Source organism: Octopus sinensis, linkage group LG30 (assembly GCF_006345805.1).
Source record: "Octopus sinensis linkage group LG30, ASM634580v1, whole genome shotgun sequence".
Taxonomy (NCBI): Eukaryota; Metazoa; Mollusca; class Cephalopoda; order Octopoda; family Octopodidae; genus Octopus; species Octopus sinensis.
Window position 1 is genome coordinate 3123139 of NC_043026.1, and position 16144 is coordinate 3139282.

At 39.6% G+C, this 16144-nt stretch overlaps 1 protein-coding gene across 1 annotated transcript in view; it reads left to right on the top strand.

Moving 5' to 3' along the window:
• Nucleotides 1–859: 859 nt before the first annotated feature.
• The window catches only part of LOC115226733 (CYFIP-related Rac1 interactor B), a 122389-nt gene continuing 107104 nt past the window's right edge, over nucleotides 860–16144 (top strand). The window contains exon 1 of the mRNA XM_029797753.2: nucleotides 860–1154. The gene's annotated coding sequence lies outside the window, so the exon portion shown is untranslated. The remainder of the gene's footprint in view (nucleotides 1155–16144) is intronic.

Sequence of the window (16144 nt, forward strand, 5' to 3'; positions counted from 1 at the left end):
AAAGAGAGAACGAGAAAAATAAACAGACAGACAGAGAAAGGAAAGAGAATGAGAGGCAGAGAAAGATAGACAGATATATAGAAAGATAGAGAGAGAGATTTATATAGATGTATAGAAAGACAGATAGACAGATATACATATAGATAGATATAGAGAGGACAGAGTGAGAGAAAGAAAGGGAGAGAAAGAGAGTGAGAGAGAGAGACATAATGTTTAAAACGGAACGAAGTGGAAAGAGGGAATAAAGAAGTAGAGGTAAGGGGAGAGAGGCAGATTAATAGAGAGAGTGAGTAAAGAATCTGAAGAGAAACAGCATAGATAAAAGAGGGTTGGTGATTGGGGAGGAGAGAGTGCAGTGAGTAAAGGCAGAGAATGAATATAAAGGTGGGAGAAAGAGATGAAGGAAGAGGAGAGAACCAGGACGAAAAATAGAGTAAAAAGACGAAAAAGAATGCAAAAAGACAGACGTAAGGAAGGTGGAGGAAGAGAATTAGGGTAGGAGGGAAAAGGGTGAAGAGTGAGGAGGAAGAGGAAAGAAAAGTGTTGATAAAAAGGGGAGGAGGGGAATGCAGCGAAAGGGTGAAAAAAGTCGATGACAAATAAGGAGGGGGTTAAGGAAGAGTAAAGAAAAGGTAAGACTATGAGGCTGAGAGAAAAAGTAAGACAGAAGATATAAGATGGAGTAGCAGAAGCGAGAAGAGAAGAGTTAGGAGGAGAAGGAGGAAGGACTAAAAATATAAGCAGATATGGGAGAGGGGAGCAGAAGCGAAATGAAAGGTAAAGAGAGAGAGAAAGAAAAGGATAGTAGGAGGAGATAGGAAGCGAAAGAGAGCGAGAGGAAGGGCAGAGTAGGGGAGAGAGAGAGGGTGACAAGAACAGAGTGAGTGAGAGAGAGAGCGAGAGCGCGCGGGAGAAGACGGTAGTGGTAAGAGAGAGAGAGAGAGAAAGAGCGCGGGAGAATAGGGAGTGAGAAGGGCAAGGAGGAAGGCCTGAAACATGTTCGTTGGTTTTTCTTCCGGTCACTAACGAAGCGATGCCACAAGTTTGATTTTAATCCGGCGGATAAACGGGTAAAAGGTTTGGCTTGAGCCAAACGACAAGAGACGAAAAAATAACCCAACCAAGGAAAAAAAGTAGTAATGAGAGATATATAGGTATGTACAGCCATCTCATATATATATATATATAGATTCGTTTTGGAAATATCTGCTTGTTTGTTTCTGCACATCACAACCCGCGATCCGAGGCAGTGTTAACACTGTGAACTGATCTGTCTATCTCTCTATCTATCTCTGTGTCTATCTATCTATCTATCTATCTATCTCTGTCTATCTATCTATCTATCTCTATCTATCTGTCTCTCTATCTATCTATCTATCTATCTATCTATCTATCTATCTATCTATCTATCTATCTATCTATCTATCTATCTATCTATCTATCTATCTATCTATCTCTCTCTCTCTGTCTATCTCTCTATCTGTCTATCTGTCTCTCTATCTATCTCTATCTATCTATCTATCTATCTATCTATATCTCTATCTATCTCTCTGTCTCTCTATCTGTCTATCTACCTACCTATCTGACTGTCTGTATGTATATATAGCGGTCTCTCTCTCTCACTCTCTATATATATATACACACACACATAATCTCGTGTCTATGATTTTTTTCTGATTTCTTGTATGATCCATAATATATATATTTTACTCTAACACCCACTCTCTCCCTCCCATACACACAAGCACATTCTTAAATAAGTGTATCTATGCATGCATGTATATTGTAGTATACACTCCTCAAAGCTTTGCAAGCCGACCAGGATTTCCCTAGAAAACTGGAAAAATCTGAAGTGTAATCTTAACCACTCCTTCTTGAGCCAAAGAAAAAGCTTCTGTGGTCATCAGTCCTGCTAGAAAAAGCAGCCAACATTGAAATCTCATTGTGGTGATTCAACCTGCTAGAAATATAAGCCAAATCTCCCTGAAATTACGCCCTATTGTTTTAAAGAAAGGACACATTAGATAATGCAGCCCCCTCTCTACCACGTCTCTCTATCTATAATGCATGGAAAGATGGTCATTATTGGTATTATTTTTAATAAAGTCCTGCTCGATTTAGGGCTAACCTCGGCTAACAAACTTCAACCTTTTACCATTACAAAATTTTGTGGCCTTCTGCCATCCTTACGTGGTTGATAAAATAGATATCAATCAATCATGAGAAAGGAGAGGGTGTTCAATATATACACACACACACACATATATATATATATATATAATATATACACACTAGTTCTCGTTCCCTCCGCTTATTTTCCTCCTATATATACAAACTGAAATTTTCTGGTCTTGTGGTTGATGTCAACCAGGAAGAAAGACTTCGCCGTCAGTGGAACTGCAAGAAATAGCAACCTTAACCCTCCCCCTCATTATATCCTTATGGTCAGTCATGTGTAGGGTATATATATATATTTATGTACATATAAGGCAGTTAGGAAGATCTTTATACATAGTAACGAGAAGTAGAAATAGCAGCCAAGTCTGCCTCAAATCACCCTTGCTGTCTTAATTGCTTGTGTGGTAGTGCGCGTGTATATATATATTTATATATATGTATGTATGTATGTTTATAGATATATATGTGTGTGTGTATGAGCCATCGAGGGAGTCCTCTACGTTGCTGCTAGACCTATTAGAAATAGCACCCTCCCCCTTTAGGCATGTGTGTGTATATTGTAGAGCGAGGAAGGCCAAATGTGTACGATGATTGTGATGGTTGAAGCAAAAGAAAATACAGCCAGCCTCTCTCTCTCTCTCCACACTGCGCTAATAATTAATACTACATTATTTATTAACAGCAAATACACCGACCATAACTATTATTAATAATAATGTTAATAACAAGAACTGTACTTAAAAATAATTAGCCATATTAAAATGGTAAATACTGATTTTAGAAGTGTAAGAAATAGCAGTCAGGATAATTTGTAATACAGGCAGAAGGCCAGAGATTTTGGACTGGTGGCAAGAATAATGGTGGTAAATGTTATTGTTTAGCACCATAGGCCAGCTTCAGTCGAGGAAATCTATGATCGAATATGTTCCAACCGTGACCAACTCGTCTATTTTTGACGGATACGGATTGCCGAAGGCTACATTATCAAAAATGTCATTCCTGTTTTTTCTTTTATTTTTATTTTCGAGGCAGTATGGTGAAGTATGAGGAAGATTTAGCTACTATTTCTGACATGTTTAGTTATCCTGTAACCCCCCCCCTCTTCGTTGGCTCATAATAAAATACATAAATACATAACAGTTAGGTGAGATTTGACTGCTGTTTCTAGCATGGTTAGCTACTCTGTAGAAATCCCTATCGTTAACTCATATAATACACACGCTTGTTCACACACCTCACATAGACACACATACATAGAATTAGGTGTGATACGAGGGAAATTTAACTGCTGTTTCTAGCATGTTTGGTTACCAAGTAGAAATTTTTATCGTTAGATATTATAATATACGCTCGCGCGCACACTCACATAGACACATAAGAGAATTAGGTGAGATTTGGCTGCTATTTCTTGTAGGTCCTGGGTCAAAATAGCGGTTTCCCTCGTCGGCTCCCATAAATAATATGAAATATGCCATACTTGGTGTTCTAGTCTATGTTTGTATATAAGACACACACACACACACACACGTATACATACATTAATATATATATATATATATATAATATATATATATGTGTGTAAAATTCTTGGCCTAGCCTTGTACCAATCACCACATATTACATTTGATGATAGAGATTTTCATCGCATTGCTTCGCGACCTAACACACACACACACACACACACACACACGTGCGTGTGCGTGTGTGACTATGTGTGTGTGTGTGTGTCTGCATGCTTTTTAGGTTTTATTTTTTTTTTTTTCCTGGCGGAAAAGGTTACTTGCTAGAGATAACGTGAGTATCCGCATTGCTTTCTACACACACACACACACACAACACACACACGTATACATACATTAATATATATATATATATATATATATATATATATATGTATATAATATATATATATGTGTGTAAAATTCTTGGCCTAGCCTTGTACCAATCACCACATATTACATTTGATGATAGAGATTTTCATCGCATTGCTTCGCGACCTAACACACACACACACACACACACACACGTGCGTGCGTGCGTGTGTGACTATGTGTGTGTGTGTGTGTGTGTGTCTGCATGCTTTTTAGGTTTTATTTTGTTTTTTTTTCCTGGCGGAAAAGGTTACTTGCTAGAGATAACGTGAGTATCCGCATTGCTTTCTACACACACACACACACACACACCACACACACACACACACATATATATATATACACACACACACACAGATACTTGCGCGCGCGCACACTCATGCACATCTACACATGAATCTATTTCTTTCTCACTCGCACACACACACACACACACATATATATATATACGGATCTATATCTAGATATATTTCACATTCCCATATATATATAATATATATTAACGATATAGATTAGAAAGCCATGTTTCATATCTATCTATCTATCTATCTATCTATCTATATAATATATATATATATGTATATGTATGCATGTATATAGATATGAATATCTTTGTATGTGTATATATATCTTTAAATGGCAAATGAAAGCCGGAAGATGGAATATATTGTGTGTGTGTATATATATATATATATATATATATTATATATATATATTTTGTTTATTTGTGTGAAACGTGCAGGCTTTTCAGAATGAGTCGGTGCTTGTTATTTACTAAGGCTGGTTCCACTGATTCGAGGCGTATCATCGGCAATCGTGCTTTCGAAATACGGCTGCAAAGGATTCACGAAGAAGCATTCACTCCACAACACTGCAACTGGCGCGGACCCCTCCGTGGTGCTTCGATCTGATTGAAACAACAACCAGGATCTGCTGAAAAATCACATCGTTTTCAGTTATAATTTAAAGAGAGGACATAAAGAGCAATCTAATTTCAAAATCTAGCAAACGATGAGGTGGTCGTTGATGGATTGTTTTTGATCGTATGCCTGACTACGTGATCAGAACTAGCCCAAGTGCTAAACAAAATTTTTTATTCGTTTCTACAACTAGTCTTTTCATATATTGTTATATAGAAATTATTCTTATTATCCTTATTTTTCTTTTTACAACCATGGTACCGAAATTTTAACAAAACACGAGATGGCCTGTCTAAAAAGCTTGACAATATTTTCTTCCTCTTTCGGTGTTCAATTCCAGCAGCCTGGATTTGAACTCGGAATGTAGTTCTCAAAGACCGACCTCGACCTTATTTTTCTTCCTTCTGTATCGATCAAATAAAAACTCTGGTGAATCAACTAACCCATTCCCCCAATTTTCTGGCCTTGAGAGCTGTTGGATAAAAATGCCTCGGTGGTACCTGTTCTGAGTTCAAATTCTGCCGAGGTCAAACTTTGTGTTTCAAGCTTTTGTAGTGAAGTATTGGGTTGATTTAACCCACCATCTCTGTCCCCCACCACCAAATACTGGCTTCATGCCTCTCTTACAAAAGCCTATTAGCATTATTATTTGATAGAATCGTTAGAACGTCAGGCCCCAAAGATGCATTATGGTATTTACTCATGGTTCTTTTTGCTCTGAGCTCAACTCCTGCTGAGATCATCTTTGCCTTCCATCCATTTGGGATCAAAATAATCAGCTAATCCTCTCCACTCAAAATTGCTGGCCTTGTGCCTAAATTGGAAAACATTCCATTTTATATTTAAGCGATGAGGAACTGTGTACATTATTCACATTTGATGGATATTTCTCCTCATCTTGTTTGTTGTTAACACAATTGTTTGGCTGATATACCCTCCAAGCCTTCTTCAGGTGTCTTGGGGAAATTTTGGACCTGGTTTCTTATTCCAGAAGGAGAACCCGGGTTCAAAATTTCCCCAAGACACCTGAAGAAGGCTGGAGGGTATACCAGCCGAAACGTTGTGTTAACAACAAACAAGATGAGGAGAAATATCCATCAAATGTAAATAATGTAAATTAGAAACCATTATCGTTTAAGGGTGGTGAGCTAACAGAATCATTGGCATGCCAGGGGAAATTCTTAGTGGCATTTCATCTGTCTTCACATTCTCAGTTCAAATCCCACCACTTTCAGGGTTGATAAAATATCTACCAGTTGAATACTAGGGTTGATGTAATCAACCAGCCCTCTTGCCCCAAATTTCAGACCTTGTGTATATAGTAGAAAGGATTGTTAATATTATTGTTCTGCCACCAAGGTGGACTTTGCCTTTCATCCTTTTGGGGTTGATAAATTAAGTACCATGAAACATTAGAGTTGATGTAATCGAATGGCCCCCTCCACCAAAATTTCAGGCCTTCTGCCTTTAATAGAAAAGATTATTATTATTATATGTGAAGTATATTTGCCACTTAAATGTGGCTAACCACTAAGGGTGGATGCTACTGTAGCTTGTAGCCCCAGGAGAACATCTTCTCCAGCTGGCTATTGACACACTTTCTATGCCGTATCATTTAGAGATTTATTATTATTATTATTATTATTATTGTTAGAGTGGTGAACTGACAGAATTATTAGTGCACAAAAAGCTTAGTGGTATTTCCTCCATCTTTACATTGTGAGTTCAAGTTCTGCCAAGTTCATTTCTCATCCTTTCAAAGTCAATAAAACAAGTACCAGTTGAGCACTGGGGTCACTCTATTCCTCCCCTAAAATTTCCAGCCTTTTGCCTTGAGTAGAAAAAATTAAGGTGGCCAGCTAGCAGAATCGTTAGCATGCTGGGCAAAATGCTTAGCGGTGTTTTGTCTGGCTTTAGGTTCTGAGTTCAAATTCCACCAAGGTTGACTTTGCCTTTCATCCTTTCAGGGTCAATAAACAAAGTACCAGTGAAATACTTTTTTGCTATTTATTCTTTTGGAGTTGGTAAAATAGGGTAGTGAATATTAACCCTTTCAGATTGCTCTGTCAAGTGTTGCTGAGACCCCCTTCGGTCATGAATGACCATGGGATTGCACCTAGAAAGTTACCCTCCCAGGCACAAATCCGGGCAAGGTTGTTTATGGAAGATCAGCAGTCGCCCATGCATACCAGCCTCCCCTCTTCACACCACTGATGTTATCCAAGGGAAAAGCAAAGGGGCCGATACAGCTTGGCACCTGTGACATCACAACTCATTTCTACGGCTGAGTGAACTGTGAACTGGAGCAACGTGAAATAAAGTGTCTTGCTCAAGAACACGACATGCAACCCAGTCCGGGATTCGAACTCTCAACCTCACAATCGTAAGCTCAACGCTCTAACCACTGAGCCATGTGCGTTCACACTATCAAATGTAATGCTTATTTATTTACATTGTTTTAAATTAGTCTTGCATTATCTTGTAGCTTCAAGATTTCAGTGACATGACTGTTTGTTTTTAGAATGACATTGTAGGGTAGGTGTAAGAGGCTGAATCTGGCCTGTTTGAACCTAAAACAGGTAGAATATTTTCACTGGTTTGAATGCTTAAGGGTTAAATCAACAGATATGATTATCCCCCCCCCCCCCCCCCAAAAAAAAATTCTGGTCTTGTGTCTGAGTTTTTTTTTTATTTACCTAAAAAAACACACAAAAAAAAAAACATTAACAATATTTTGTGGTGTTCTTTATTTTCTGAGTTCAAATTGAGATGAGGTCATTTTTTTTCTTGCTTCCCTCCCTGAGATAAATTTGCAGCCATTGGTTCTCATTATGGCTCTCTGAGTTCAAATACTAATCAAGCCCCTTTTGCCTTTCATTCTTTTGGGGTCAGTTAATAAAATACCAACACTGAGGCAAGGCTGTGTGTTGAAGAAGCCAGCTTCCCAATCTGGGGTCTCAGGTTCTCTCCTACTCTATGGTATCTTGGGTGTCTTCTACAACTGGCCTTTGGCCATGGCCAACCAAAGCTTTGTGAGTGGATTTGGGAGATGGAAACTGAAAGAAGCCTCTGTGTGTCTCTATATATATATATAAACATACACGCATGTATGTAGTCTTTTATTCTTTTACTTGTTTCAGTCATTTGACTGCGGCCATGCTGGAGCATCGCCTTTAGTCAAACAAATCGACCCCGAGACTTGTCCTTTGTAAGCTTTGTACTTGTTCTATCAGTCTCTTTTACCAAACTGCTAAGTTATGGGGACATAAACACACCAACATCAGTTGTTAAGTGACAGTGGTGAGGGGACAACCACAGACACACAAATACATACATATATATATATGTGAGCGTTATACTAATACACCTGTTTGTTTTGTACCCCACCTGTCTTCGTCTTTTGTCCTTTTTCCTAAACTCTCCCTAAATATATGATGGGCTTTTTTCAGTTACTCTACCAAATCCACTCACAAAGCTTTGGTCGGCCTAAGGCTATAGGATAAAAAAAAAGGCCCAAGGTGCCATGCAGTGGGACTGAACCCGGAACTATGTGGTCGGAAAGCAAGCTTCTAACCATACAGCCACTCCTGTGCCTATGTACGTATACACAATCACAAGATCCAAGGATCTAAGTGTAGGAAGTTTGTAAGGTTTGAGCAGTCTATGGTGGGTATAAAGATTAACATTCAGGAACAAGAATATTTCATTGGCGTCGAAGGTTGCAGGCTTTTTCCATATCAAAGTTTGAATATCAGAAAAAATATTTTTATATCACTGATGGTTAGTAACTTGTGTTGCTATGAATGTGAATAACAATACTAATTGAGAGAGTGGAAGTAATATGTTTCTTAGCTAGCAGTTAATTACTCAATTAAGGGGTACTCAGCTAGCTATACTTGATAGGGGGAATCAACGTCAAATAAAAACCAAATGGAAATTGTAGTCGGATACCTGTGCCGGTGGTACATAAAAAGCACCATCCGAACGTGGCCGATGCCAGTACTACTTTGACTGGCTTCCGTCCTGGTGGCACGTAAAAAGCAACAATCCGATTGTGGCCATTTGCCAGCCTTGCCTGGCACGTAAAAAGCACCCACTACACTCATGGAGTGGTTGGCGTTAGGAAGGGCATCCAGCTGTAGAAACACTGCCAGATCAGACTGGGCCTGGTGCAGCCTTCTTGTTTCCCAGACCCCGGTCGAACCGTCCAACCCATGCTAGCATGGAAAATGGACGTTAAACGATGATGATGATGTTACATTATCGTTAAGGAAAACCAAATTAACTTGCTGAAGATATAATTTGAAATATATATATATATTTAATGCACAATATTTGTACTTATATAATAAAGTGGTAATCACTAAAAAAGCTCCTTCAATGGTGTTGGCTGCATACCACCGAGTCAGAGGTATGACAGAGATTCACCAGTTGGTAGCCATAGAAGGACAACCATTCTGCAGCCAACACCATGCAAACATAATTTATTTTAGTGTAGAGTAAATTATTTTACATGTTGGTGTGGCTGTGTGGTAAGACGCTTGCCTCCCAACCACATGGTTCCCGGTTCAATCCCACTGTGTGGCACATTGGGCAAGTGTCTTCTACTATAGCCCCGGGCCGTCCAAAGCCTTGTGAGTGGATTTGGTAGAGAGAAATTGAAAGAAGCCCCTTGTATATGTGTGTGTGTGTGTTCCCCTACCATTGCTTGACAACTGATGTTGGTGTGTTTACATCCCTGTAACTTAGCAGTTCAGCAAAAGACACAATAGAATAAGCACTAGGCTTACAAAGAGTAAGTCCTTGGGTCGATTTCTTCAACTAAAAGGTGGTACTCCAGCATGGCCACAATCAAATGACTGAAACAAGGAAAAGAATAAAACAATAGTGTGTATGTTATAAATTGCAGTGTAAATCATTATATATATATATATATATATATATATATATACACATATATATATGCAGGGCAGCACCTTGGGTAAATATATTTGGTTGTAGCTCTGAGTTGATCGAAGCTTTGTAATTGGATTAGGTAGGCAGAAACTGTGTGGAAGCCCCTCTTACCTTTTGCTTGTTTAAGTCATTTGACTGTGGCCATGCTGGGGTACTGCCAAAGAACTTTTAGTAAAATGAATTGACTCCACTACTTATTTTTTTTTTTTAAGCTGGGTACTTATTCTATGAATTTCTTTTAGCTGAACTGCTAAGTTACAGGGACATAAACATTCCAACACTGGGTGTTAAATGATGGTGGGGTGGGGAACAAACACAGACACAATGACACACACATAAATATATATATATATATATATATATATATATATAATAATTATTTGAGGGAAAATTAATCCCGACTTACAGGGAAAAAGTTCAATTTAGACATACTAAATCAAATTTCACACAATATGATATATATACTCTTTTACTCTTACTTGTTTCAGTCATTTGACTGCGGCCATGCTGGAGCACCGCCTTTAGTCGAGCAAATCGACCCCGGGACTTATTCTTTGTAAGCCCAGTACTTATTCTACAGGCCTCTTTTGCCGAACCGCTAAGTGACGGGGACATAAACACACCAGCATTGGTTGTCAAGCAATGCTAGGGGGACAAACACAAACATATACACACACACCCATACATATATATACATATATACGACAGGCTTCTTTCAGTTTCCGTCTACCAAATCCACTCACAAGGCATTGGTCGGCACACTTGCCCAAGATGCCACGCAGTGGGACTGAACCCGGAACCATGTGGTTGGTTAGCAAGCTACTTACCACACAGCCACTCCTGCGCCTATATGTATATATAAAAATTAGAAAAGAACCACCTTTTATCAATTCAAAATTATATTTACACCATCCGGAAAATTACATATAATAGAAATATTAAAATTAAAATAACAATAAAATACAGATGATTAAGTAAATTGCAAAAAAAAAAATTTACTTAATCATCTGTATTTTATTGTTATTTTAATTTTAATATTTCTATTATATGTAATTTTCCGGATGGTGTAAATATAATTTTGAATTGATAAAAGGTGGTTTTTTTCTAATTTTTATATCTATGTGAGTGTGTGTGTGTGTGTGTGTGTGTGTGTACATACACATGATAGGCTTCTTTGAGTTTCCGTCTACTAAATCTACTCACAAGGCTTTGGTCAGCCTGAGCCTATAGTTGAAAGCACCTGCCCAAGTGCCATGCAGTGGGACTGAACCCAGTACCATGTGGTTGGAGAAGCAAACTTCTGAACCACACAGCGATACCAGCACCTATATTGTATATGCATGTCTGTATTTGTTAGTACCCTTGTCTCCACATCATCTGAAGGTTGTTCAGTTCCAGTCTTGTGTGGAAAACCTGTTTGATCCTGGCAGATTTGTTTGGAAAGAGGTGAGGGTTGGTGACAGGAAGGGTACCCAGCTGTAGAAAATCCTCTGCCTCATTCCCCTCTGACCCATGCAAGCATGGAAAAGTGGACGTCAAGCAATGCTACTGCTGACGATGGTGGGCCTTCCTGGCAGGCTTCTGCATAGGATCAATCTGTCCACTTTAACTCACAAAGCTTGGATCAGACAAAGGCTATGTATGGTAAATGATGCTTGTCCAAGATGCCATGCAGTAAGATTGAACCTGGGACTTCATGATTGTGAAGTGAACTTCTAAACCTTTTAACATTCACATTATTCTGTCAGATGTAATGCTTTTTTATTCACGTTCAACATCTGCTTTCCATGCTGGCATGGGTTGGACAGTTTGACTGGAACTGGCAAACCAGAGAGCTGCACCAGGCTCCAGTTGTCTGATTTTGCCTTGGTTTCTACGGCTGGATGCCCTTCCTACTGCCAGCCACTTCAAGAGTGTAATGGGTGTGATTTACATGCCACTGGCAACAGTCATGATCACAATTTCACTTGACTTAACACGTCTTCTCAAGCGTAGCATATCACCAAAGGTCTCAGTTGCTTGTCATCACTTCCATGGGGCCCAACTTTCATAGGTCATGCTTCACCACCTCATCCCTTGCCTATGTGAGGCCCAACATTCGAAGATCATGCTAATGGCCACGACTACAATTTCACGTGGCTTAACGAGTCTTTTCAAACGCAGCATATCGCCAAAGGTTTTGGTCGTTTGTCATCACTTCCATGTGGCACAATATTCCATGTGGCACAATATTCAAACATCATGCATCACCTCTGTGAGGCCCAACATTCTAAGTTCATGCTACCGGCAACATTCATGACTACGATTTCACGGGTGCCGTTTACATGAGACCGGCAATGGCCACATCTGTTTTCATGCTTTATCTTGTAGCAGTGAGATTTTCTTGAGGCACCAGTTAATTTTTAGAATAACATTGTCGGGTTGGTGTGAGAAGCCAAATCCGGCCAGTTTTGAAGATAAAATAGGTAAAATATTTTGGCTGGTTATGGCCTGTTTAATTGCTAAAGGATTACTGATGCAGCCATGCTGCATCAAAATGCGCGCACACACACACACACACACACACACACACACACACATTTCTATCATGTTCACTCCTAGAAATATTTCTGGTCCTTTAAGTCCAGAGTTCAAATTCTCTCATGGTCAACTTTGTGGTCCTTGCGTACAGGCATGTCCCCTACATTCCTCCTCAGCTGAGTGATCCTAACCTTGTGGACTCATGGGTGCTGGTGTCACATAAAAGTGCCTGGTACTCTTTGTAAAGTGTTTGGCATTAGGGAGAGCGTCCAGCCTTAGAAACCTTGCCAAAACAGAGATGGGGGCCAGGCAGGTCTTCAGCTGACCAGCTTCTCTGTCAAACCGTCCAACCCATGCCAGCCTGGAAAATGAATGTTAAATGAAGAGGATGACAAAAGTACTTGTCATGTCCTTGTTTTCATATAAGAAACGGTTCATCTCCACCAAGTCTCTGGCTGCGTGTATGAGAAAACGATTGTTATTTTTGTAACGATGATGGCTAATTGAATTGGAAGAGCACCAAACGAAATGTCTTTTGGATATTTATGTACTTTTACATCGTGAGTTCAAATCCAGCCAGAGGTGACTATATCTTGCTATTCTTTGTACCTTGAGTTGATGATAAAATGAAGTATCAGGTAACCCTATGACTGCATAATTAAATTCCTTGGTCATTCCTCTAACGATGTTAATTAGAATTCTTTTAGTCTGCTTCTGTAATACTTGAGCAAACCACTTCATTTCACTTTATTGCTCGAGTCCACTCAACTAGTAAAACTGAGTTGAGCCTCAAAGGGCCAGCTTTGTCACATTGAACCTCCCTGAGAACTGTGTTAAGGGTACATACGTCTGAGGAGTACTCAGCCACTTACACGTTAATTTCATGAACTGGCTGTTCCATTGATCGAATCAACTGGAACCCTCATCCTTGTGACTGACAGAGTGCCAATGTGTGTGTGTGTGTGTGTGTGTGTGTGTGTGAGAGGTCAGGAGTTCAATGGCTGGTGGCACAGTGTTTCCTTGAGCAAGTCTCTTTATTTCATATTACCACAGTCCGTTCAATTGGCAAAAATGAGTAGATCTTGTGTTTCAAAGGGGCCAGCCTTGTCCCATTCTCTGCCATGCTGAATCTCTCTGAGAACTCCATTTAGGGTTCACATGTCTGAGGAGTACTCAGCCACTTACACGTTAATTTCATGAGCTGGCTGTTCCATTGATCAGACCAACTGGGATACTTGTCATCATAACCAACAGATTGCCAGTTATACCAAAACAGTGTCCCCTCTAGGCACAGTTTTCATATCCACTCCCTAAAAGTATTTGATTCTTGCTCCAGAAAGAGATATTTGACGAAATATATCTTTTAACTTTTACTTGTTTCAGTCATCAGACAGCGGCCATGCTGGGGCACCAGCTTGAAGAGATTTAATCAAACAGATAAACCCCAGTCCCCCTTTTTATCTTTTAAAGCCTAGTATTTATTCTGTCGGCCTCTTTTACCAAACCACTAAGTTACAGGGACATAAACACACCAACACCAGTTGTGATGGGCAACAAACACAGACACATAAACACACACACAGATATGTGTCTGTGTGTATGTATATATATATATATATATATATATATACAGCTTTAAGAGTATTTAACTCTTAAATGTAGGTAGTTTGGCATCCTTAGTCATAGTTAGTGGCTATTATGGTATTGCATTGCCTGTAGCTGTTTATATTAATATTTAGTATATTTATTTATATATATATATATATATATATATATATTGAAGCACTCCGTCGGTTACGACGACGAGGGTTCCGGTTGATCCGATCAACGGAACAGCCTGCTCTTGAAATTAACGTGTAAGTGGCTGAGCACTCCACAGACACGTGCACCCTTAACGTAGTTCTCGGAGATATTCAGCGTGACACAGAGAGTGACAAGGCCGGCCCCTTGAAATACAGGTGCAACAGAAACAGGAAGTAAGAGTGAGAGAAAGTTGTGGTGAAAGAGTACAGCAGGGATCACCACCATCCCCTGCCGGAGCCTCGTGGAGCTTTTAGGTGTTTTCGCTCAATAAACACTCACAACGCTCGGTCTGGGAATCGAAACCGCGATCCTACGACCGCAAGTCCGCTGCCCTAACCACTGGGCCATATATATATATATATATATAATATATATATATATATATATATATCTCTATATAAACGGCAGTTTGTCTGTGCGTTTTCTGTGTGTCTGTTTTCTCGTACCCTCACTCTGACCACGGCTTTCAACCGATTCTGATGAAACTTGACACACCCATAGCCCAATGTCATAATTCAAAACTAACGCAGCGAAAATTTTGAAAAGTTCCTCCAGTTCTGAAAAAAATCGATAAATTCGACATGGGGTCGAGAATCAGAAACCCAAACCACAGACCGTCTAGGGGACGCAAAAAAAATTTACCATCATTTTTTTTCCATTTTTTTGCTATTTTTTGGCTATAACTCTCTAAAAATGCTTTATAGTTATTTCCCTTACAAACCTGAGCAACGCCGGGCGATACTGCTAGTATATTTATATATAATATATATATATATATATATTGAAGCACTCCGTCGGTTACGACGACGAGGTTCCGGTTGATCCGATCAACGGAACAGCCTGCTCTTGAAATTAACGTGTAAGTGGCTGAGCACTCCACAGACACGTGCACCCTTAACGTAGTTCTCGGAGATATTCAGCGTGACACAGAGAGTGACAAGGCCGGCCCCTTGAAATACAGGTGCAACAGAAACAGGAAGTAAGAGTGAGAGAAAGTTGTGGTGAAAGAGTACAGCAGGGATCACCACCATCCCCTGCCGGAGCCTCGTGGAGCTTTTAGGTGTTTTCGCTCAATAAACACTCACAACGCTCGGTCTGGGAATCGAAACCGCGATCCTACGACCGCAAGTCCGCTGCCCTAACCACTGGGCCATATATATATATATATATATATATATATATATATATATATATCTCTATATAAACGGCAGTTTGTCTGTGCGTTTTCTGTGTGTCTGTTTTCTCGTACCCTCACTCTGACCACGGCTTTCAACCGATTCTGATGAAACTTGACACACCCATAGCCCAATGTCATAATTCAAAACTAACGCAGCGAAAATTTTGAAAAGTTCCTCCAGTTCTGAAAAAAATCGATAAATTCGACATGGGGTCGAGAATCAGAAACCCAAACCACAGACCGTCTAGGGGACGCAAAAAAAATTTACCATCATTTTTTTTCCATTTTTTTGCTATTTTTTGGCTATAACTCTCTAAAAATGCTTTATAGTTATTTCCCTTACAAACCTGAGCAACGCCGGGCGATACTGCTAGTATATTTATATATAAATATATAATAATACATAAGATGGGCTTCTTTCAATTTCCATCTACCAAATCCACTCACTAGTCCTCAGCCCGAGCTATATTAGAAGACACTTGCTCAAGGTGCCACGCAGTGGGATTGAACCTGGAACCATGTGGTTGGGAGTGAAAAACAAATTAAGAAAATCTAAAAATAAAATTGTCTTTTATAAGGAAACAAATAGGCGCAGGAGTGGCTGTGTGGTAAGTAGCTTGCTAACCAACCACATGGTTCTAGGTTCAGTCCCACTGCGTGGCACCTTGGGCAAGTATCTTCTGCTATAGCCCCGGGCCAACCAATGCCTTGTGAGTGGA